Raw genomic sequence first — 22194 nt, forward strand, 5'->3', positions numbered from 1 at the left:
GGGGGGGGGGGGGGGTTTGGGGCGCCACAACCTTGTCAACACACAGAGCCGCAGGGCGATCAGGGGAGTTTGGGTGCTGCCCCCTGTCACGCTGATCCGGTGCCAGGAGGCCTCGCGGCTCCGCTGATCCCGGTGCTGGGAGGCATATTACCCTTTTACTATATAGGATAGAGGCCTGGGGGCCGGCTGGTTTTGCCCTGAAGGGTGTCCTGGATCAGGGTGGGGGTCCCCACTGGGGTGCCTGGCTTGCCTGGGTGAGGAGCTGAGGGCCGCTTTCAGGCTGGCAATTGAGCGAAGCTCCCAACCACTCCTTTTCTTCTTTTTTTTTCTTTTTTTTTTATTCTGGGCCAGCTTTAGCTCTGGCTCTAGCTCTGAGGCTTCTGCTGCTATAATCTTAACTCTAGCTCTGAGATCCTGGCTGGCTGAAAGCTTTTTTCTGGGGTTTTGTTTAGCTTCTATATTTGCAACATAGTTTCTTAGAGTTGTAGCTCAGAGGCCAGCAAGGCAGGCGAGGAACGTTGGAGTCTGTAGTCACTGGAGGAAGCAAGCCTCATGTTCGCTTCCAGCTGCCTGGCTGCCGGCCGCCATCTTGGCTGACAGTTAATTTGCATAAGGATACGCTGATTAGCCAATGGGAAGGGTAGTGGTCATACGCTAATTACCATGTTTCTCTTTTATTAGTGTAGATATTGTTTTTGTGATTAATCACTATGCTTTGATTATGTTCAATTTGTAACAATGAAATTGGGGGTCACCACAACATGAGGAACTGTATTAAAGGGTCGCGGCATTAGGAAGGTTGAGAACCACTGCCCAAAGGGGTCACGACCCACAGGTTGAGAACTGCTGTCCTGGAGAGAACTGCTGGCAGAAGTCATTGTTCCATTGCTGAGCCCTCCCCATCACAGAGCTATCAACCTGGCTCATACTGTTCACCTGGCCCCTGGTGACTCCCTGAGACCCTGCTCCACCCAACTTACAGGCTCATCCAAGCCATTTCCAGTGGCTTTTCCATAGAACTGGCCTCTTTTGCCTCAGGCTTCAGACTTTTCTAAAATCTGTCAAGCAAATAGCAGCTTGCCTCAGTGTGCCCCATACCTCTCAATAAGTGGCCCCAGGCTTGGCACTAGTAGTAGTCCACCTTGGCTCATAGCTTGGCCTCCTTTGGGCATCTCCAAGCCCAACACAAGAAGCAGCCATCTGCAGATTGCTCTGTAGCTTAGGCTTGGTAACCTCAGGTTGGGCACAGGCATTGGCTAACTTTGCACCTCCAGGGAGGCCCCAGAGTCAGTGCAACTGATGTCAACTTTAGTTCATGCCACATTACAACCCTACCACCTCTATGAGTGACACACTCAAGGGGCAGCCAAAACGAAGAGAAAAAGAAACACTTCTCAAAGAAGAAATCTCCAGAAAAAGAACTAAATGAAATGGAAGCAAGCAAACTACCAAACACAGAGTTCAAAATAATGGTTATAAGGATGCTCAAAGAACTTTGTGAGAACTTCAAGGAACTTAGTGAAAATTTCAAGAAACTCAGTGAGAACATCAACAACACAAAAATGTACAAGTCAGAAATGAAGGCTACACTGACTGAAATTTAATTTCCAGGGAAACAGTAGAGGATGCTGAGAATCAAATCAGCAATTTGGAATATGAGGAAGCAAAAAATACCCAATCAGAATAGCAAAAGGAAAAAAGAATATAAAAAATGAAGATAAGGTAAGGAACCTTGGGGACAACTTCAAGTGTACCAACATTTGCATCATGAGATTCCTGGCAAGAGAAGAAAGAGAGCAAGAAATTGAAAACCTATTTGAAAAAGTGATAGAAAACTTCCCTTACCTGGTGAAAGAAAGAGAAATACAAGTCCAGGATTCTCAGAAAGTCCCAAACAAGAGGAACCCAAGGAGGCCCACACCAAGACACATCTTAATTAAAATGCCAAAGGTTAAAGACAAAGAGAGAATCTTAAAAGCAACAAGAGAAAAGCCATTAGTAACCTACAACAGAGCACCCATATGACTGTCGGCTGATTTCTCAACAGAAACTATGCAGGCCAGAAAGGAGTGGCAAGAAATATTCAGAGTGATGAATAGCAAGGACTTACAACCAAGATTTCTCTACCCAGCAAAGCTATCATCTAGAATTGAAGGTCAGATAAAGAGCTTCACAGACAAGAAAAAGCTAAAGGAGTTCATCACCACCAAACCAGTATTACATGAAATGCTGAAGGGTCTTCTTGAAGAAGACAACAAAAAAAGAATAAAAATATGAACAATAAAATGGCAATAAATACATATCTATCAACAATTGAATCTAAAAATAAAAATAAACAAACAAGAAATCTAATGAACAAAATAAACTGATGAACAAAATGGAACAAGAGTCATGGAAATGTGGAACAGACTGAGGAATCTCAGAGGGAAGAGGACGGGGAGAGAGTAACCAAAGAACTTACATGCACATATGCTTTACCCAGGGCCCAGACAATAGGGTGGTGAAGGCCGGGGGCGAGTCGGGATCCAGGTGGAGGAGGGAAATAGGGGAAAAGGGTGGGACATCTGTAATACTCTCAACAATAAAGATTTATTAAAAAAGAATTCACCAGTGGAAGGAGCAGCCACATCCAGCAACTTGGTCTTGTGGAAAGAAAATCTAAAGGAGCAATGTCATTCCTGGTTTGGCCCATGGAGGACAGTCATCTGTGCGGTCTCCCCCGTCTCCCCTCCTGCCCCAAAACAGACCAGATGAAGCAGAGATCTCGCTCTCTACTGCTCAGCACAAACACCCACACCAGCCCTGGGCACTGCAGGCCATGTCAAAAACAAATGCAAGAGCGCCTTCCCAAACAGGTCAGGAGAGCAATCATATAGGGCAATAGTGATAATTATCTTAATTTAAAATGTCAATAATCCTTTACAATAAACAAAATGTTTTTTTAAAAAAGCTGGACTGAGCCCAGCCCGTTCGATTCCCATCAGGGCAGGTGCCCCAACTTGATTCCCCAGTAGGGGCCATGCAGGAGGCAGCCAATCAATGTTTCTTCTCATCAATGTTTCCATCTCTCTATCCCTCTCCCTTCCTCTCTCTCTAAAACATATTTTTTAAAAATAATAATTACAAAAATAAAAGAATTTTTAAAAAGCTGGACTGAAAACTATTCTTATATATTGAAAAGAGTTAGTGGAGTATTATATACACTACTATAAATTAATAAGAAAAAAACTGTGCAAATGATGGATTAACTACGTGCAAGAATGATTCACTGTGCCAGTATTCATGGAAGGTCAAGTCAAGACAGTAAAAAGGCATCATTTTTCATTAATCAGATGGCAAAGTTTTTCAATATTGTAACAACCTATGTTGGTGAGATTGTGGAAAAACTGGTCTTTCCTATATTCTGAGCAGGAAGATCAATTACTGCAATTTTCCGGGGGGCAGGGGGCAGCGGGGTTTAAGTGGACAAATTTGCTAAAACCCTCTGGCTCAGCATTTTTACTTCTAGAACAACTTTTTAGAAATAAAAGTGGCTGTTAGTAAGAAGTGAATAATATCACACTAAGGCCAACAGGAAAACCTGGAAACAACTAAATGACGATTGATGGGACGCTGAATCTATGTTACAAGAGATGATTTAATTAGTACAAAGATTAAGAAAGGCCCATGTGTATTGAATTAGAAAGATTCCCATACTATATTTTTAGTGGGAAAATATCTCGGAACGTTACATATCGCAGGCCCCTCTTTGTGACTGAGTCTATGTGGATCCATACAGTGTGTATGGGAGAGGGAGAAATGCCTGCTGTGAGAAGAGAAAACTTAGGAAGGTTCCCAGCAACCTGCCGGCTTTGACACCCTCATCAGATTAGAGAAGAGGAGAAAAGACAGGGCGATTAATGCTCACCAATGCTCCTCCTACACCTGTGTCCCATTCATCATCCTGCAGCCATCTATTCCTTTTATCCTGTAAGTTCTCCCCGGACAGAAGCAGCCTTCCATACAGATGCAGAGAAAAGCCAGCGAAATGGATTAAGTTAATTGTTCTTTTCTTCCTCTTGCCTGTATGTATTTGCAAACATTTCTACAATGAAATACTGTTGGAAAAAGACAGGCATACAAGCAAGACAAGACTCATGTTCATATTGGAAAATGGTGTCTGTTGGCACTTTCTGGTGCTGGTGAGCAGAAGACATCAGGGGACATCATTGTCACATGACCAGTTGGTGCCTGTAAACACCCCTGACCCCCACCCTCAGTTTCTAGGGGCCGAGGGTGGTAGAGGGCAGGTGTCCTCACGCATTCACCCACCTCTGCTCAAAGAAGGCTGTGCATCCGCTCTCTGCTAACGCCGCACTGGTCACCTCGAGGGGGCTGCAAAGGTGGCAGGCATGCCAGCAGGTGCCGCACCCCCACTGACAAGCAGCTCTTCAGACACTTCTGAGCTCCTTCACCGCCAGGGACAGTGCTTTTGAAATGGCCCTCACCACGCGTCCGGCTGGGTCGGAAGGCTGAGCGGATCAGAGGCCTCCTCTGGGGGGAGAAAGCGCGCACACTTTGAGGAGTAGCTCTTCCACCCAAGAAAGTGTCTGGGGCACAGGGATCAGGAAGGCGCCCGGGGCTCTCCAGTGCAATCCCCCACATTTCACAGCCTGAGAAGCCAGAAGGGAGAGGCGAAGCTGCCCCAAATGGGAGGGGCGGAGACAGCATTTACACCCACATCGTCTGATCCATAATGGGCCCAGGGACACAGCCCACCGGACCCCTTCCCCCTCCCCCCCCCCCCCCCCGGAAAAACCGGCCCACTCTCCCAGCCTTCCTTGTGTTCGGGAATGTGAGTGTGGGTGCCACTCGACACTGTCATTGCTAGTTCGCTGGGAGCCCTACCAGTCCTCCTGCTCTCTCCCCCCAGGTCCATGGGGGGCAGGCGTCCCAGATGGTGGCGGCACATCCCAGGAGGGAGAAACGCACTTGGTGGGGTCCACGCTGACCCCAGTTCTTCGGCAGCTGGCCCTTGTGACTGCAGTGAGTCCCCTGTTCCCCCCAGCCGGCATCATGCCCCCAATACAGCATTTGCTATGGGGAGTTTGCTGAGAGTTATCAGTACCCACGTGTTTTATTCACATCCATGCTTTCCACCTGATCCGTGTGACCAGTGAGTGCGGGGTGACAGAAGGGGTCTGGATGTGTTTACAGAAATGAGTCTCACTGTAGAACCAGACTGTGAGTCTAGCCCCTCTGGGTGAGGGGGATCTCGGGCTCCTTGGCAACCACACAAACATTGGCATCTACAAGATAAAGGAATCGGATGGCAAAACGGGCCAGACAGAGACCATCCATATACAATACGGAAGGGACATGCGGTGCAGGGAAGATGCAAATGGAGCAGGAAAGACCATCCTGAAGGAACAGGGATCAGTATGAGAGTAAATCCTGAAGCACAGGGGGTGAAGGAGCAAATAAACAGCCAGGTGACCTCGGAACCCCCCCTCTCGATCACAAGTCCTTTGAGGAGGCAGGAGTGGGAGCCGGGCGAGGACTGTCCTGCTGGGCGGGTGGCACACCGCCAGGCTCCTGCAGGAGCACCCTCACCCTTAGACATACGGTTTCAGGGGGAGGAGGATTCCACAAGTCAAATATATTTAACTCATGTCTCTGGGGGGGGGGGTGTGCATTCTTAAAGTGGGTAGCTATTGAAGAACACTTTTCCAGAAATGTTTACTGAATTCTGCCCCACCCACGGTCTCACGCATCTTTGATTTCCAGGTGTTCACATTTTGACCTGGGTTTGCATCTCCTTAGATACTCAGTGGCTTTGTGCACATCTTTTTCAACAATATTTGATGTCGCAGAAGGAAATCTGGATGAAATAAAGTCATTTTGTAACTGTACGTGTGTGCGCCTCTCTGTGTGTCCAAGTGCTTCCTCGAATGTTAGAGATGGTCTTGCCCTTGCTTGAGGTCACATTTATAACTTTCAATAACTTTCTTGATTTGTAAAATGGGAACGTTTGGGGCTTGGTAAGTGGACAGGCTCACCGCAGGTCGCCTGTGTCCTCGGGGTCAGATGCAGGGAAAGGGAAGCATGGGGTGCACTTTGCCCTGTGGGTCCCAACTGTTCTCCGGGCCCCTGGGTCTCCCTCCTGCTCCAGGGCTCTTGCTCTCCCCACCATGTGTGCAGCCGGTCTGTCAACAGCCCTGCAGCGACCCCAGGCCAACCACTCACAGAGGCCGCACGGAGCCCAGCCTTGCCAGGCCCTGCCACGCGGCCGCTGGGCCTCCAAGGCTGTCATTATCCCCAGCTCCTCCTGCCGCTGTGTAAGCCCCAGTGCTCACACACACACACACACGCACACGCACAGGCACAGTCCATGTCACTGCGAGCAGTTTTATTTCCCAGATGAAAGCTAATTAATATGTTACCTACTTATATAAAAACCCTGGGTATAACATCATGTCCAGAAGCTCGACCAACCAGAAGGAAGTCAGTCCTGCAGGAGTTGTCTTAGAAAAGGCTGCGCCCTCCCTGAGCTGTTTCCCGCGAGGCCTGAGGGAAGAACCTGCCCTCAGAGCACCAGGAGCGCCCAGCAGCAGTCAGTCCTGGGTTGCTGAGGCGGAGGCCACAGCGTGGTAGAACTCTGGGTCTGGCCCAACAGGGGGCGTGGCCGGCCTTCAAACCAGACCCTGACAGGAGGGAGGAGGCAGCCGCATTCCTCACAGAATCTGCTGTTGGATAGCTTGCTGTCAGTGGCCTGCCAGCCAGGAACCCCATTCACCTGCACCCCGGACCCTGACAGGAGGGAGGAGGGAGCCCCATTCCTCACGGAATCGACAGGTGGCCAGCTTGCTGTCAGGGGCCTGCCAGCTAGGAATCCTATTCACCTGCATATCTGTATAAAGTTTTAATACATTATATTAGAGGTCGTGGTGGTACTGTTTTACCCACAGCGTCTACAGGAATTGCTGCAAATTTACTTATTGGTGGAAGCACCTTTCATTCCCAATATAAATTACCCATTCCACTAAATGAAACTTCCATTTCTAGACTCGATATAAACAGTGAAGTTGATAAAACTATTAAAAAGGCCCAATTTCTCATTATTGATGAATACACCATGGCATTCAGTCATGCTATAAATGCCATAGACAGATTACTAAGAGAAATTATGAGTCTGAATGTTGTATTTGGTGGTAAAGTTCTCCTTCTTGGAGGGGATTTTCGACAATGTCTCAGTATTGTACTGCATGCTATGCGATCGGCCATAGTACAAACAAGTTTAAAGTACTGCAATATTTGGGGATGTTTCAGAAAGTTGTCTCTTACAACAAATATGAGATCAGAGGATTCTGCTTATAGTAGATGGTTAGTAAAACTTGGAGATGGAAAACTCGATAGCAGTTTTCATTTAGGAATGGATATTATTGAAATCCCTTGTGAAATGATTTGTAATGGATCTATTATTGAAGCTACCTTTGGAAATACTATATCTATAGATAATATTAAAAATATATCTAAACATGCAATTCTTTGTCCAAAAAATGAGCATGTTCAAAAAGTAAATGAAGAAATTTTGGATATACTCGATGGAGATTTTCACACATATTTGAGTGATGATTCCATTGATTCCACAGATGTTGCTGAAAAGGAAAATTTTCCCATCGAATTTCTTAATAGTATTACTCCTTCGGGAATGCTGTGTCATAAATTAAACTTGAAAGTGGGTGCAATCATCATGCTACTGAGAAATCTCAATAGTAAATGGGATCTTTGTAATGGTACCAGATTTATTATCAAAAGATTATGACCTAATATTATCAAAGCTGAAGTATTAACAGGATCTGCAGAGGGAGAGGTTGTTCTGATTCCAAGAATTAATTTGTCCCCATCTGACCCTGGCCTCCCATTTAAATTGATTCGAGCTCACCTGTGCTCAGTATAACAGGGGAGTCTGGCAGGACACACAGCAACCTCCCTCTCAGTTTAAGAGGGCCGTCCCGAGTGTAGGGCTTGCTCTTAAAGGCACAAGAGAACAATTTAAGAAAAAAAAGTAAGAAAAAAATAAGAATAAAAAGAAAGAAAAGAAAAAATAAAATAAAGAAACAAATTGATTCGACGACGGTTTCCCATGATGCCAGCATTTGTGATGACTATTAATAAATCACAAGGACAAACTCTAGACAGAGTAGGAATATTCCTACCTGAACCCGTTTTCGTACATGGTCAGTTATATGTTGCCTTCTCTCGAGTTCAAAGAGCATGTGATGTTAAAGTTAAAGTTCTAAATCACAAGGGAAATTAGTCAAGCACTCTGAAAGTGTTTTCACTCTTAATGTGGTGTACAGGGAGATATTAGAATAAGTTTAATCATTTTATCAGTCATTGTTTGCATCACTGTTGTTTTTATATCATGTTTTTGTTGTTTTCATATCATGTTTTTGTTGTTTTCATATCATGTTTTTGTCTTTTTTATATCATGCCTCTGTTGTTATATCCTTTTGTTACTGTTTATTTATTAATAAATTTATATATTATTTTCATATACATTTTACTAATTTCCTTTCATCTCTCACACTTCTATTATAGAGAAAGGGCAAATAGCAATATTAAAATATCTCTGCTAATTAATTCCCTTTTTTTAAAAAAATATATTTTATTGATTTTTTACAGAGAGGAAGGGAGAGGGACAGAGAGTTAGAAACATTGATGAGAGAGAAACATCGATCAGCTGCCTCCTGCACACTCTCCACTGGGGATGTGCCCACAACCAAGGTACATGCCCTTGACCGGAATCAAACCTGGGACCTTTCAGTCCACAGGCCGATGCTCTATCCACTGAGCCAAACCGGTTAGGGCAATTAATTCCCTTTTAATGTGCACGAATTTTGTGCACTGGGCTACTAGTTTATCATAAAATGTATGAATTAAATCATAAAGCTCTTCCTGCCGCTTCCCTTACGGCACCTTCCTGCTCATGTGGTGAACAGCAGATGCACTCTTGTCTACAGCAGCCACAGAAATCCCCTTTCCTTCACCACTGTGCTGGGAAGGAGGGTGACTCCCCACTGCAGAGGGCCCACCGAGACCCTCCCGCAGCAGAGGGTCAGGGAGTGGGGAGGAGTGGGTCCCCCTCTGGTGCTCTTTCTGTTTCCTGCAGGCCCACCGCCTCCCACACTGCTCTCCTGGGGATCCGCCTCTGCCTCCTCTCATGCTCCTCTCCATCCCCTGGCCCAGATGCGAGCTCTCCATGCCCAGGGGGGCAGGGGAGCTGAAAGATGCGCCCGCTCTGAGGAGGGTTAGCCTGGGCGCTGATAGAACAGCCTGGTTCTTCCTGGGCAACACCGATTCTTCTTCTCTGCCCTCTTTCCTGTTCCCCATTTATGTTTAAGCCTGCAAACATTTTGTGAGAAAATGAAGAAGAAGGAAGGATGAGCAGGGAAAGAGGCCAACGTCAGAGTGAGGAAGTTGCTGGTCACTGGCCTGCAGACCGCACTCATTTCCAAGAAAATGTTCTCAGGCTGTTGTTTCCTTGAGTTGTAACCTTGGCCGTGTGCCCTTGATGCTGGAGCAGGCCTCTCTCCTTCCCCAGGAGGACACGTCAGCACATCTCACAAAGTATGGGAGGGAGGGGCCCAGCATGAGCAGACTCCGATGGGGGAGGCGGGGTTCGGGGGGAGGGAGTGGGGACCAACTCCGAGTGTCCACTTTCTAAGCTTTAAGAAAGATGGTGACATCATCCAATGATATTTTGGGGAGGAGTGCTTAATGGCATGGGGAAATACACACCATATATTTAGTTTTAAAAACATGACAAAATTACAAAAATTATAAATAAAGGACACACAGTGTGTATGTACTTACAAGACATCAAATATTAACATTTGTTATTTCTGGGCAGTCAGATTTTGAGGAGTTTTTTTTTAATGTTTTACAGTAACTACGGATTGTTTCTATAGTTAGAAAAAATAACAAGTGCTATTTTGTAAAAGAAAGAGAGAGATGTCTAACTTGGAGGAAAAGACCTCACCCTAGTGTGGGCTTAGCCCGATATGACACAGATTCCCCAAAGCGCCAGGAGACATGCTCTTAACTCAACTTTCCAAACTCAGATTGTGCTTGTTCCTTCCAACCCTGGCCCTCTTCAGTTCTTCTCTGTTCCTGATTATCCCTCCACTCGCTGAGTTAAAGAAGCTCACACCTACCCACCACCCCTTGTCTAGCACAACGCCAGCGGGAAATTTGACATTCTAAAATCTTCTAACTCTACCCCCTCCTCTTCTTACCTCCAGCTGTACACTCCTTCGCCTCCCACCCCAAGCCCAGCCCCTCATCATTCCTCTGCCCTAGACCACCATGGCAGGAGCTGAGGTTTGCTTTCTCCATTTGCTCTGCTCAGCGTCCTCCCTCACCACCCACCTCCTGTATTGAGGTGGCTGCTGGTGACTATTCTTTCCTGAGTATCCATCTCCAGCTGCAGGTCTAAGACAGGTCGAGTATAATAGAATGAAAATTTTGGATTCCACCCACCACGTCTGATACTTCCCTGGCCTGGCCTTCACCATTTTGGAAATGAAAATATCATTCACTTAGCTCATCCCCCAAACCAGACGGTATCCAGCTCATTCATCAGTGTGAGATCTCATCAACCACAGCTCCAAAGTACCTCAAACTCTTCCATTACATTCCACCTTCATGGCTACACCCAGAGTCCCTGCCAACACCACCCCTTGCCTAGAGCAACAACCTCCTCGCCGGTCTTTCTGCTTCCACTCCTCACCACACAATCCACTGTGGCACATAACCCGGAGACCTAAAGTCCAGGTGGGGAAAAACCGGGTCGGATGCCCCCACGGATTCGCACTGCACAGGAAGCAGACACACCTGCTCCTGTGAGGCTCGCTGCTGCCACTCCTCAGATGCTCACCAGGTCCCAAACACACTAACCCTTTCTATTGCTCAACAGACGAGGCCAGCCACAGCCCAGGAACTCAGAGCTGGCTGCTTCTGGCTCTTTCGTGGTGGCCTTTCCTCCTCGCTTGGCAAAGCTGGGAGCACACAACTTCCTGACAGGCTTTCCTCTGAGCAGGTGAGACAAAGAGCCAGCCCCCACCTGCTCCCCTGCTCTCCCACTGGTTTGGTTCCTCCTTAGCGATTGTGACTATCCGATTGTGACTATCCCAGGTAGCCAGCTCTGCTGAGGGACTTCCGTGGCCAATCTCCCCCACCAGAAAGGAAGCCTCATTGTCTGTCTTTCACAGCTGCTTCCCAGGGTCTCACAAAGTCCCTGTGAATGGATAAACGAATGACTCTCCAGAACCTGCACACAGTGTTTACATTCGTGAACGTGTCTCACTGTCTCTGAGATTAAGTCCCTGCCGTCATCTAAGATGTAGTTTAAACTGAGATGAGCGCCGGGGAAGCCGCTCCCGTGCCAAGTGGGCCTGGCTGCTGTGCAGCTGGTGAAGACTTGGGAAGTGTGCTCAGCTGCACGGGCGCCAGAGCCAAGAGGCCCTCACCGCTCTGGCCTCGGTGGTGTGCGCCGCAGGGAGCAGGCGCCCTCATGTGATGGGGGGGGGGCCTTCCTGCCGGGGCTTCTGACCTGGTCGGGAGGAGGTCTGCATCCCAGAAGGGGGTGTAGGGAGCTGGGTCAGCAGAACTCGGCTGCGTCTCCCCTATTTGATGCCCGCTCACGCTCCAGGCATCCAGGCATCACACCGTGCTGGCCCGGACCCACCCAGCGGCTCTGGGCGCTCCACGCTGGATGGGCAGGCTGCGCACAGCCGGGCTCGGGGACACTGCCTTCCGTGCCCTGTGCATCCTCCGAGAGCAGCCTCGCGGGTATTCTTTCGAGCAGTGGCCCCTGTCCAACTGCAACAGATTGAAGCAAAGTGGCTGATGGTCCTAAGGCCCAAATGAACAAGCCCCCTCCCCATCGTCCCCCATGTTTCACGGGGCTGCGTGGAGCCCGGGTTCGAGGCTGGGCAGTGTTTGCAGAGACTGAGATGCACTGTAAAAACTGTGGGCGGCCCGGCGCGGGCAGAGCGTTCACGCAGAGAACCAGGGGCTGAGACCAGAGAACAATCTGGGGACACAGTTGCCTCACTGTCCAGAGAGAATTGAATCTTGCTTTGCCCTGTTTCATCCAGTTTACTCCAAGCCTTACAGGATCACAATCAAAATACAAAGGCAATCCCTCGGGAAAAGCGGGTCCCTAACACTCACACCCCTCCTCGCAGGAGCATGTGGCTCCTTTGTAAAATCACCAAAATGGGCGAAGCCGGAACCTGGGCTTCCGCCATTCTCCCTGGAGTCTAGGGCCCCAGGGGTGGGCAAACTTTTTGACTCAAGGGCCACAATGGGTTCTTAAACTGGACCGGAGGCCGGAACAAAAGCATGGATGGAGTGTTTGTGTGAACTAATATAAATTCAAAGTAAACATCATTACATAAAAGGGTACGGTCTTTTTTTTTTAGTTTTATTCATTTCAAACGGCCGGATCCGGCCCGCGGGCCTTAGTTTGCTCACGGCTGGAATCGTTTCCCACAGAGGAAGCACCAGACACGGGTGTCATCGCCTCCACCGCGGTGTGGAGCCCGAGCCTCGAGAACCGCTCTCCTCAGTGAGTGAAGGAAAGAACTTCACAAGTTTATGTCTATGTTTATGTTTAGCTGCATTCTAGCTCACGTGGAAAGGCAAAAGGGTGGCCCTAGAAGTGTGTGACTTCAGATCTTAGCGCTGAAGGGACCCCTTTGAAAAGTCTTGAAAGAGGTCCTACAGCAAAGAAGAACTGGGTGACAGAGAGAAGTCGCACTGAGTACATGGCAATGAAATTGTTCTGGCAAACCGAGTGCAGGGCAAGGGTCACTTGTAACAATCCAGAGCGAACACCGAGAGGTGCTGGGTAGAATCTAGGCATCCACGTGGAAAGCCACAGCCACAGCTGGGAGCTGACCCTCCACCTCACTCATCTTCAGCAAACGCGCAAGGCAGCGTCCGGGTCTCCTCAGCAGGAGCAGGAGGTGACTCCTCAGTTCCCCCAGACGGCAGCCCATCAGGACTGAGCGGGCAGCTGCCCCTTCACGCCCACCAGGCGGAAGCTGCTGATGCTCTGGTTCCTCCTCACCACCAACCACACACACACACACACACACACACACACACACACACGCACACACATACACACACACACAACTTGTAAAACTGATAAAATCTGAATAAGGGCAAAGGATTGTTTCAATATAAGTTTCTCATTGGTGATATTCTACAATAGTTTTGCAAGATTAGGGAAAATTGAGTGAAGGGTAAATGGGATTTGTATTAACTCTTATAACTGCACTCAATCTACAATCTCAAAATAAAATGTTAAAGAAATGAGTATATGGGCATTGAATGATAGCCTGAAAACATGGGCTATATGGTAAATTGATATACTACCCTTCTCAAAACAGATAGACTAAAGATTCATAAAATGAGCAGAGATACACGAGTTGAATAATGTGATGACTAAGCTCAAGCTAATGGTTACCTGTAGAATGTACCCCATCAACAGCCGCAAAGGAGATGTTTTTCCCTGTTCCTTTCATCCACCTGGGATCCACGTGCTCAAAGAGTTCGGCAGTAACCCTAACAGTCTGTCTGTGCATAACATGGCAGCAGATATTGGCAATACAGAAACTGGCCACGCGTACCTGGAATGTACAAGGGCTTCTACAAATGGGCAGAGGGTAAAAGTAGGCAATGCATAAATGGATAGCACATGGCCAACAAGTACATGAAGAGATGCTCATCCTATATAATAAGACCCTAATATGCAAATCGACCGAACGGTGGAACGACCAGTCACTATGAGGCTCACTGACCACCAGGGGGCAAACGCTAAAAGCAGGAGCTGCCCCCTGGTGGTCAGTGTGCTCCCACAGGGAGAGCACTGCTCAGCCAGAAACCAGGCTTGTGGCTGGCGGGTTCAGCGGTGGTGGCAGGAGCCTCTCCTGCCTCTGCTGCAGGTGGGTGGTAAGGAGTGAGGGGTCCTGGATTGCGAGAGGGGTGTCTGGCTGCCAGCTTAGGCCTGATCCTAGGCTGGATCCCAGGCCCGATCCCTCCTGAGGGGTCGGGCCTCAGCTAGCAGGCAGACATCCCCCGAGGGGTCCTGGACTGTGAGAGGTCACAGGCCAGGCTGAGGGATGCCCCCCCTCCCCCCCAGTGCACGAATGCCGTGCACCAGGCCTCTAGTATCACTATAAATTAGAGATATGCAAATTATAAAAGCAGTGAGCTCTCTCTCCCTCCCTCCCTCCCCCCATCCCTCTCCCTCTGTACCTACATCTACACATATTTTAGATCTATAGATCTATTTTTACCTTGGGTTGGCAAAACTAGCAAACTGACTGAAACCAAAGAAAGGTCTGGGGAGATGGGGAGATGGGAACCATCATGCTCACGTGCAAAGCCCACCTATGAACTTGCATGACCAGGTAACTCTCAGTAAAGCCAGCAGGTCTATTACTGATGAGCTAGAAATTCCATACTGGGGGTCCACCCCAGAGACCCCAGCACGCATCCATGGGAAGGTGGCTGAGGATTCGTGGCTGAGTGGCTGAGATTGGTGAGGTGTGGGCATGCAGCCGGACAGCAGCTGCAGCAGTTGGAAGCAACGAGCCAGAGTACCGAGGAGCCAGCATGGCACTGACCCTGACCGAGACACTCATTGCCACAGGGTAAGAGGCAGAATGGAGCTGGCACACTCAGTCCATGTGCCTCACAGATTTAAAGGCACAAAACATTTATGAGAGGATGTTTGTCTTCGAGACAAGCGCATGCAAACCTTGTGCTGAGATTAAAAAAGGAGGAAGGAGCTAGAAATAAATGGGGCAAATTTAAAACCAGGGGAATCCTCTATGGATGAATGAGAAGAATGGTGATGCCGTAAAGCTTAACTAAGGACAAACTAACATAAGACGATTATATGGAGGTAAGTGGCAGGAGGAATAAAACCAAAGCCTTCCCAGGAAGTCGCCTCTGATGGAACAGAGGTGGGGGGTCGGAACGGCTCTAACACTAAGATCCTCTCCTTGTCTTTTCACCGGGGCGTGTGCACTTGGGTGAACATAGGAAAAGAGAGCGGGAGCAACCTTCTGGAGCTGGCAAACCAACACAGAGCTGGCCCTCAGCCTCGCTGGGGCAGCCCCTCGACGGCCCCTCCCTGGCTCCCGGTTGCCACTCCTGCCGGCACCGCCTGCTCCTTCCAAGTGGGTGCTTGCAGGTGGGTCCCGTTTCTCTTCCTCACAGACCGGGCACTGGAGTCAGCCCGCGTGCAGGCCTCTGCCCTGGGAGGCCTTGCCAGCCCAAAGCTGCCTGGTAACCCGAGGCTGATTCCCAAGGAAAATGCAACCATTGTTTCTGCACAGAACACGCCCTGTGCCTGGCCGGGCCTGTCTGCAGAAAGTTATTTCCACAAAACCCTGAAGGGCAAAGCTGCAACCCGTGTGCTCTGGCTTGTCGCCCAATGCCCAGCTCAGCGCGAGACAGGGAGCAGGCTCAGTTAAGGGCCCCGGGAGGCCCAGAAGGGGCAAGCACCGGCCACCGCCCTGTCCCAGTCAGCGTGTCTCCAGCCCTCCTTGCCACAGACCCACCAGAACCCTGGCAGGTCCCTTTGCCGGGGAGCCAGAGGCCACAGTGAAGCCGCGGCAGAGGGTCCTGTCATGCCCTCCACCACCGCAGGCCTCTCCAAGACCTCCGTGGCCTCCGGATGCCCAGTCCTCTCTCCAGGCCTCTAGAACTGCTCAGACATCACGGCCTCCACAGCCCCACCAGGCTCCTAGGCATGGGTGCAGGGTGGGCGGAGTGGGCTAACCCTGCCTCCTCCTGGCCAGCCTGGGGGTGGGCGAGGGCCTGGGCAACACCCCAGCTCCAGGCCGGCCTGCAGCCCCTCCCCACCTCGAGGTCCCTCCAGGCCCCCGGCCCCGCAGACCACTGTGAGTAATTGGTGCGAGGCTCTCCGATGGCGAGTCCCATTAACCCTTTTACTTAAAATACTAAATTTAAGTTAGGAAACTTTGCACTTCAATTCTGAATGAGATATTTTTAACAGCATGTGTAAAGGTCCTGGGGCTCAGCAGTCACCCCCTTCCCTTAAAACCAGCAAGGCTCCTGCCATTATGCAGGTCACGCCTCTAAGGGACTGGGCAGTCCACCTTGACTGGGACAGGCCCCTGCCCTGAGATGCTGCAGTCACTGTCACACTCCTCCCATTGGGGGGGAGGGGGGAGCAGGGGCATCCAGGCAGAGGGACTGACCCTGGAGCCAGGGCGCAGGACATCAGATGTGACAGCACCGGGTGGCAGGAGGTTGAGAGCCATCGGGGAGGGCCAACCTGCTCGTCCTGGCCCAGTCAGATGGGGTGGGGAGGCATCCCCCCATCCTGCCTGGATTGGTCCTCGACTTGGCCCACCCCTGCTAAGGGCCAGGGTGTGGGGAAGGCGGCAGGGCTCCCCGGGTCTGACAGGAACTCTGGGTGGGGCCCCGCGGCCTCAGAAGCAGACACCCGGAGGGACTCCCAGGGTTGAAGTGGGACTTTTCTGGGGTTCTTGATTCTCTTGTACGCCCCCAAACTTCCAGTGTATTTCTTTGTGACAGTCATGCGGCTGCTGTGAGCGCTGGGCTGGAAGCCGTGCCAGGACGGGCAGCTGCTTGCTTTCCTACCGACTCCAGAGTTCAGAACCAGATCCCCACCCAGGACCCAGCTCCAGCGTGTCAATCACAGGAGCCTCCCCGGGCCCCTGAGGTGACCATAGGAAGCCAGTAGCTGCCTCCTCCCAGTGGCTCTAATGCCTGCTCCCCTGCGTGCTCCCCGAAAGGAGTCTGGGAGGGGCAGTCTCCGCCCGACAAACCCCTTTCTCTCTAAACCCTCACCTTCAGGCAGGAGCTGCTCAGCAGGTAGGACTGCTGTCCATCTGGGGCAGGAGGGACACGGGAGGGGCGGAGCCATTCACGGCCTGGGGGCTGGGCCTATCCTGTGCCAGGTCTGCTGTAACCCCGCAGGCAGGGTGCCCACAGGCCTTTGTCCTCTCACAGCCCTGGAGGCTGGCAGCCTGAGGCCAAGGTGTCAAAGGCGGCCTCCCTTCTCCTCCGCCCCTCCCCCCCACCTCGGGCGTGTAGACGCCCCTCCCTGTGTCCTCGGGCGGTATTCCCTCCGCAGTGCCTTGTCCTAATCTCCTCTGCTTCTGAAACACCAGTCACCTTCAGTTCGGACCCACCCTAACAACTCAGGTGACCTCAGTTCCCCTCTGTGAGGCCCCGCCTTCAAACTCAGTCCCACGCTCAGGTGCTGGGGGCCAGGACTCCAACAGGTGAGTTTGGGACAGGACGGCTCAGCCCATAGCAGAGGTGCCTTCCAGCCACACCTGCTACTCTGAGCGCCCCTGCAGGATGCCAGGGACAGGGCTGGCACATTGCTCTGAAGTCCGCCCAGAGGTGGCGATGTGCTTAAAGGTATTAGAAAAACACACTTGGCAGAGCTTGGACTAGAAAGTCTTTTCCCACCTTGTTTCCTGGAGCAGGAGCCACACACAATGGCCTGGGCCAAGCCCAGGGGCGGGGCGGTGTGCGCAGAGGCCACAGGCAATGTGCGCATGTTTGCACACACACAACCGCAGCGAGACCACACAGTCCCCAGGCGAAAATATTTATGAAAAACATGTGCCAACCCAGCACCAGAGGTCAGCTGCCTGTGCTGGGCCTTTGCTGTCTGCTCACAGCTGTACACCAGGCCTACGGCTCTGCCTGGCACAGACCAGGCTCAAGGAAGACTGGTGAGTGGCCCGCGAGCCTGTGCGGGAGGCACTGACATGCGGTGAGGCAGAGCCCAGGGAAACTCTGAGCGATCCAATGGGAGCTCACGCCTCGGGCAGTGCCCACAGGATCAGGCTGGTATACACTCCGTGCCCCCAGCAAGACCACAGCAAATGTGAGCTGCTCCCTGCCGGGAAGGGCCTGGCCACCTCCCTCCTCCCCCAACTGCACCGAGTGCCCCAGGAGCGTCCGTCCACAGGACTCGCTACTGGAACTCTCTGTCCCACTGAGTACAGAAGACCCACTACCCCAGGTCCAAAGCGCAGTCTGCCTTGTGGCCACTACAGTGACCGTGACTATGTCCTGGGGCATGTGGAAAGCCCAGATGAGGTGTGAACGGCGATGCTCAAACCACCAGCAGGAAGGAGCACTTGACACAGGGCCTGCCCGGCACTCCTTCAGCTAAGACCCATGCGTGGACACCAGGAGTAAGAGCCCCTCTTTCTCTCTCACAGTCTCACAGTGTCCCAGGGCTGGTCACCCCGGAAGAACCAGGGCCTGAGCGCCCGTGCCAACAGCTGCATCAGGGTGTGCGCCTGGCCTCTTTATCACAAGGGCCCAGGCTCCCCAGGACGTCCTTCCGTTTCTCAGGAGCCTGGGACAGCCCATGGCAACCCTGCAGTCTCCCCCCCGTCTGCTCACTGGCACAGATGCAAACCAATCCTCCGGAATAGCCGTGGGTCCCCCATAACTTCCCAAGGGGCAGTTCCACAATAAACGTGTAGGTGCCCGCTTCCCAGAACCTTGGCACACACCCTGAGCTCCAGAGATGAGAAAGGGGAGAGGGGAGGGAGAAGCGGTGTCCACACTCAGCCTCCTGGAGGGGCCCTGGGTCCTTGCAGGGCTGTGAGCGGCTCCGGCCTCAGAGGCCAGAGTGGGAGCACTGGCTGCCCTTCTTCCTGGGTGTGGAACTGTGGGAATGCCTCACTTTCCACATCTGTGAAATGAACTTACTAGTTCTGATCTCACAGAACTTCTAGAGAATTAGCAGCAATTACAAATGTAAGCGCTTACTTAGCACTGGCTCCTGGCACGCACGTGACCAAACAACACAGCACAGGCGTGAAACCTGGGGGACAGGGCAAACACACCAAAGAGTGCAAGAGCAACAGGAACAGACAGAACACCGCGTGTTTTCTTTTATTTTAACTTTAAAAATGTTCAATTACAGTTACATTCAATATTAGCTTGTATTAGTTTAGCTGTACAGCATAGAGGAAGCGTGTTTTCCAGATGTCCTAGGAATATTTCCCCCAAAGTTTTAGCAGGAAGCTAAGAGCTGAGCTCGTCCTCGGGTTCCCTCTCTCTCTCTCTCTCTCTCTCTCTCTCTCTCTCTCATACACACACACACACACACACACACACACACACACATACACACTTCTGCGTAGAGTAACAGGGTGCGGACTGCACGGGGGGGGGGGGGGGGGGTGATTCTGCTGCAGGACCCTGTCCTAATGTCTGTCCATCATGCACCCACCAGGTCAACCTGAGAAACAGTTCCTGTCTCTAGTGCTCAGTTCGCTCCCCCGGGGCCGGGAGCCACTGGGAAGCTGACTTTAAGGCGCAGTTTGGCCCGACCCTGAGTGGGACCGAGTGTTCCTGCCAGGTGCGCTGGGCACCTGGGGTGCCTTCCTTCGATTCCTCAGTGTCCCCCGCTCATCGCAGGCAAACGCCTCATCCCCCGAGACCGCAGTTAAATTTAGCAGGAATGTGTGCATGCCAAGTGCTGCTATTATTAAGCTGGCACAGGGCGGTACATTTTTCTCTGGTGACATCGGGCAGCTCCTGGCATCCAGGGATGCCTCTCCCGAAATCCTTCCCAAATAGGGAACGTGCAGCACTCTGAACCTGAACCTGGGGGCCCCAAGGAATGTGTGGATCTGAAAACATTCGACACGTACTCGGAATGCCTCCCGCCTTAGGTCTTCAGAAAGAACTCTGAGATGGGATGCTCCCGTGACCACAGAAGTGCCAAGTGCCAATGGCACGGAACCCCCTGGCTCCCCGGCCGATGCTGCGGAGGCCGCGGAGGCCGCGTCAGCACCCGAAGTCCACTCGCGCCTCCTCCTGGCACGGACACGGCCCATCTCAGCTTTAAAAGCACCAGGACTCCAACTCAGAAACTGCTCACCGGGGACACAGGGTATATTTCTTTTCCAGGAAGATGTTTTAAAATGTCAAAAATAGTGAATGGCTTAAATTTCAGAGAAATGAAAACAGTACAATACTAGAGTGTATTTAGTGCTAACTGTGTTCTAGGCACTGGGTTAGGATTATTTTATTTGATTTCACCACAACTCAGTGGCATAGGGATGAATACCAACTTCATTTTTCATTCATTCTACAATAATGACAAGTGTTTATTGGGCACCTTCTGTGCACCAAGCCTCATTCTAGTTGCTGGGCAGAGGGCAGTGAACCAAAATCCCTGCCCCGGGGAGCTGGTGACCTAACAAGGGAGACAGACCACCCAGACCGCTCAGATGACTCTCGCAGAGACATGCTTCGGGGCTACAGGATGCACAGGAAGGAGCAAGGTCAGAGCGATTCTCAGGGGAGGTGACACCTGGGCATGGGTCTGGGTGCAGGAAGGGCAGCCCGCGGGGGTGGGAAAGCCCCTGTGGGAGACAGCGTGAGGGCCGCCGGGTGGAGAGGGGGTGTGAGAGGCAGGGGCGCGGGGACACCAGAGAGGGCGCAGGGCCGAGCCGGGTGGAGTGCAGAGCATTTGGATTCTACGTTGGATGGGAAGCAACCAGAGGGCACGCTAACATTTTTGGTTCATTCTATTTCACTTTTAAAAAGTACTAATCACACTCCACTGAATTGGTTTCACAGCCCATTAACATACTTATAACCACACGGTGTGAAAGACACGCTGGGAGCAGCCCTTGCTTCTGAACTACACTTACCAAGATATAGACATTAGGGAAGAGCCATCGTCACAGGAAAATGTGCACCAGGCGTGGGGCGGGTGGCACGGGCTCACTGTGACCCTTTCACAATATGTAAGGAGAGTGAGTTATTTCGTTATACATCTGAGACTGCTGTCGTGTTATAAGTCAAATAACCTCAACACAAAATCCCCACAAAGAGAAAAAGATCTGGCACGTTGCCTGTCCGGTCTGCACAGTCAGACGTAACTGCAGTGACTTTATAAATGGAAGCGAGTGCCACCTCTGCTTACCCCCGTGCGTGCTGTCTTACAGCTAAGGAGGGCGACCTGGCCAAGTGCCTTGAGTGGCAGTAGAGCCATCGGCTCCCCAGCCAGTCGCCCAGTGCCGGCTCTCGGGCCGGTGCCATGTCCCAGGGCAGGGCATCCGCTGGCCGGCCGCGGGGGCGGGGGTCTCGCCGGCAGAGGTGCTTCCCGGGAGCCCCGCGCCTGTCCCGGAGGCCGGCTGTGGCAGCCTGGCTTATTGCAGCTGCAGTCCCATCACAAGACTCTGAGAGAGCGGGAGGCATCCTCCCAGTCCTCGGGCTGTGTGCAGGGTCACCCTGAGGCTCCCAGAGCAGCAGACAGCCGGGCTCCCAGGCAGCACCCCAGGCACCTGGCCCCGTCCCTCCCCGTCCCAGATCCTCCCCGGAATGGAAGCTGCTCCTGCTCTTCCCAACACGGCCTCTGCGGCTTCTGTAAAGCAGGCAGGCACCAGCCACCAGCGTCCCATTTCCAAGCAACCTGGTCCTCATCCCCTCACGGTGTGTGTGCCGACGTCTAGAAGCCGTGGCTCCTCACGTTGACCTTGAGGTCTCCTCCAGGAGGCCCTCCTCACAGCCTGGAGCCTGAGGTATCAGGTTCAAGTTGCCACCCGCCACTCACCCTTGTTCTGGGAGAGAACCAGCACCCGGGGAGCAGGCTGCTGACTGGGGTCATGACATCAGCTGAGAGGACGCGGCCTTCTGTGGCCTCAGGAGCACGGTGTCCACTCCAGGTGCTTTCAGACACGACCCCTGGGGACCTCCACGCCCACCGCTCAGCCTTCCCTCCCTGTGTGCCCTTCTGTGGATGCAGGTCCCTGCTCAGCCCGCAGCAGCACGCACCCTGCTTCCCAGCCCTTCCCCACTCCCTCCCGGTGACAGTCTGTGTCCTGGCAAATCCAGTGGAACAGGATGTCCCTGATGCCTGAGCCCCAGGGCGGGACTTGGAGTCAGCACCCGCCAAGCCCCCCACCCTCCACCGCCACTCCTCACCTTCACAAGGAGCCACTGCTCCGAGTTAGGCTCCAGCTATCAAATGGCTCATGAAGATCTATAGGTACCCTGACCGAGCCGCCTATCCTCCCCGATGCAATGATAGTGAAAAGTGAGTGGGGGGAGGCAGCCCTTCCTGGAATTAGGCGAGGTTATATATTC

The 22194-nt window shown here is 51.8% G+C and overlaps 1 protein-coding gene and 1 non-coding gene across 2 annotated transcripts in view; both read left to right on the forward strand.

Moving 5' to 3' along the window:
* The window catches only part of LOC102430258 (NUT family member 2G), a 51558-nt gene that overhangs the window by 21933 nt on the left and 7431 nt on the right, over positions 1-22194 (forward strand). The window lies entirely within an intron of this gene.
* LOC111823290 lies at positions 7893-8034 on the forward strand. The gene has a single exon (XR_002826316.1).

The sequence above is a fragment of the Myotis lucifugus genome, unplaced genomic scaffold, assembly GCF_000147115.1.
Source record: "Myotis lucifugus unplaced genomic scaffold, Myoluc2.0 scaffold_446, whole genome shotgun sequence".
Classification (NCBI taxonomy): domain Eukaryota; kingdom Metazoa; phylum Chordata; class Mammalia; order Chiroptera; family Vespertilionidae; genus Myotis; species Myotis lucifugus.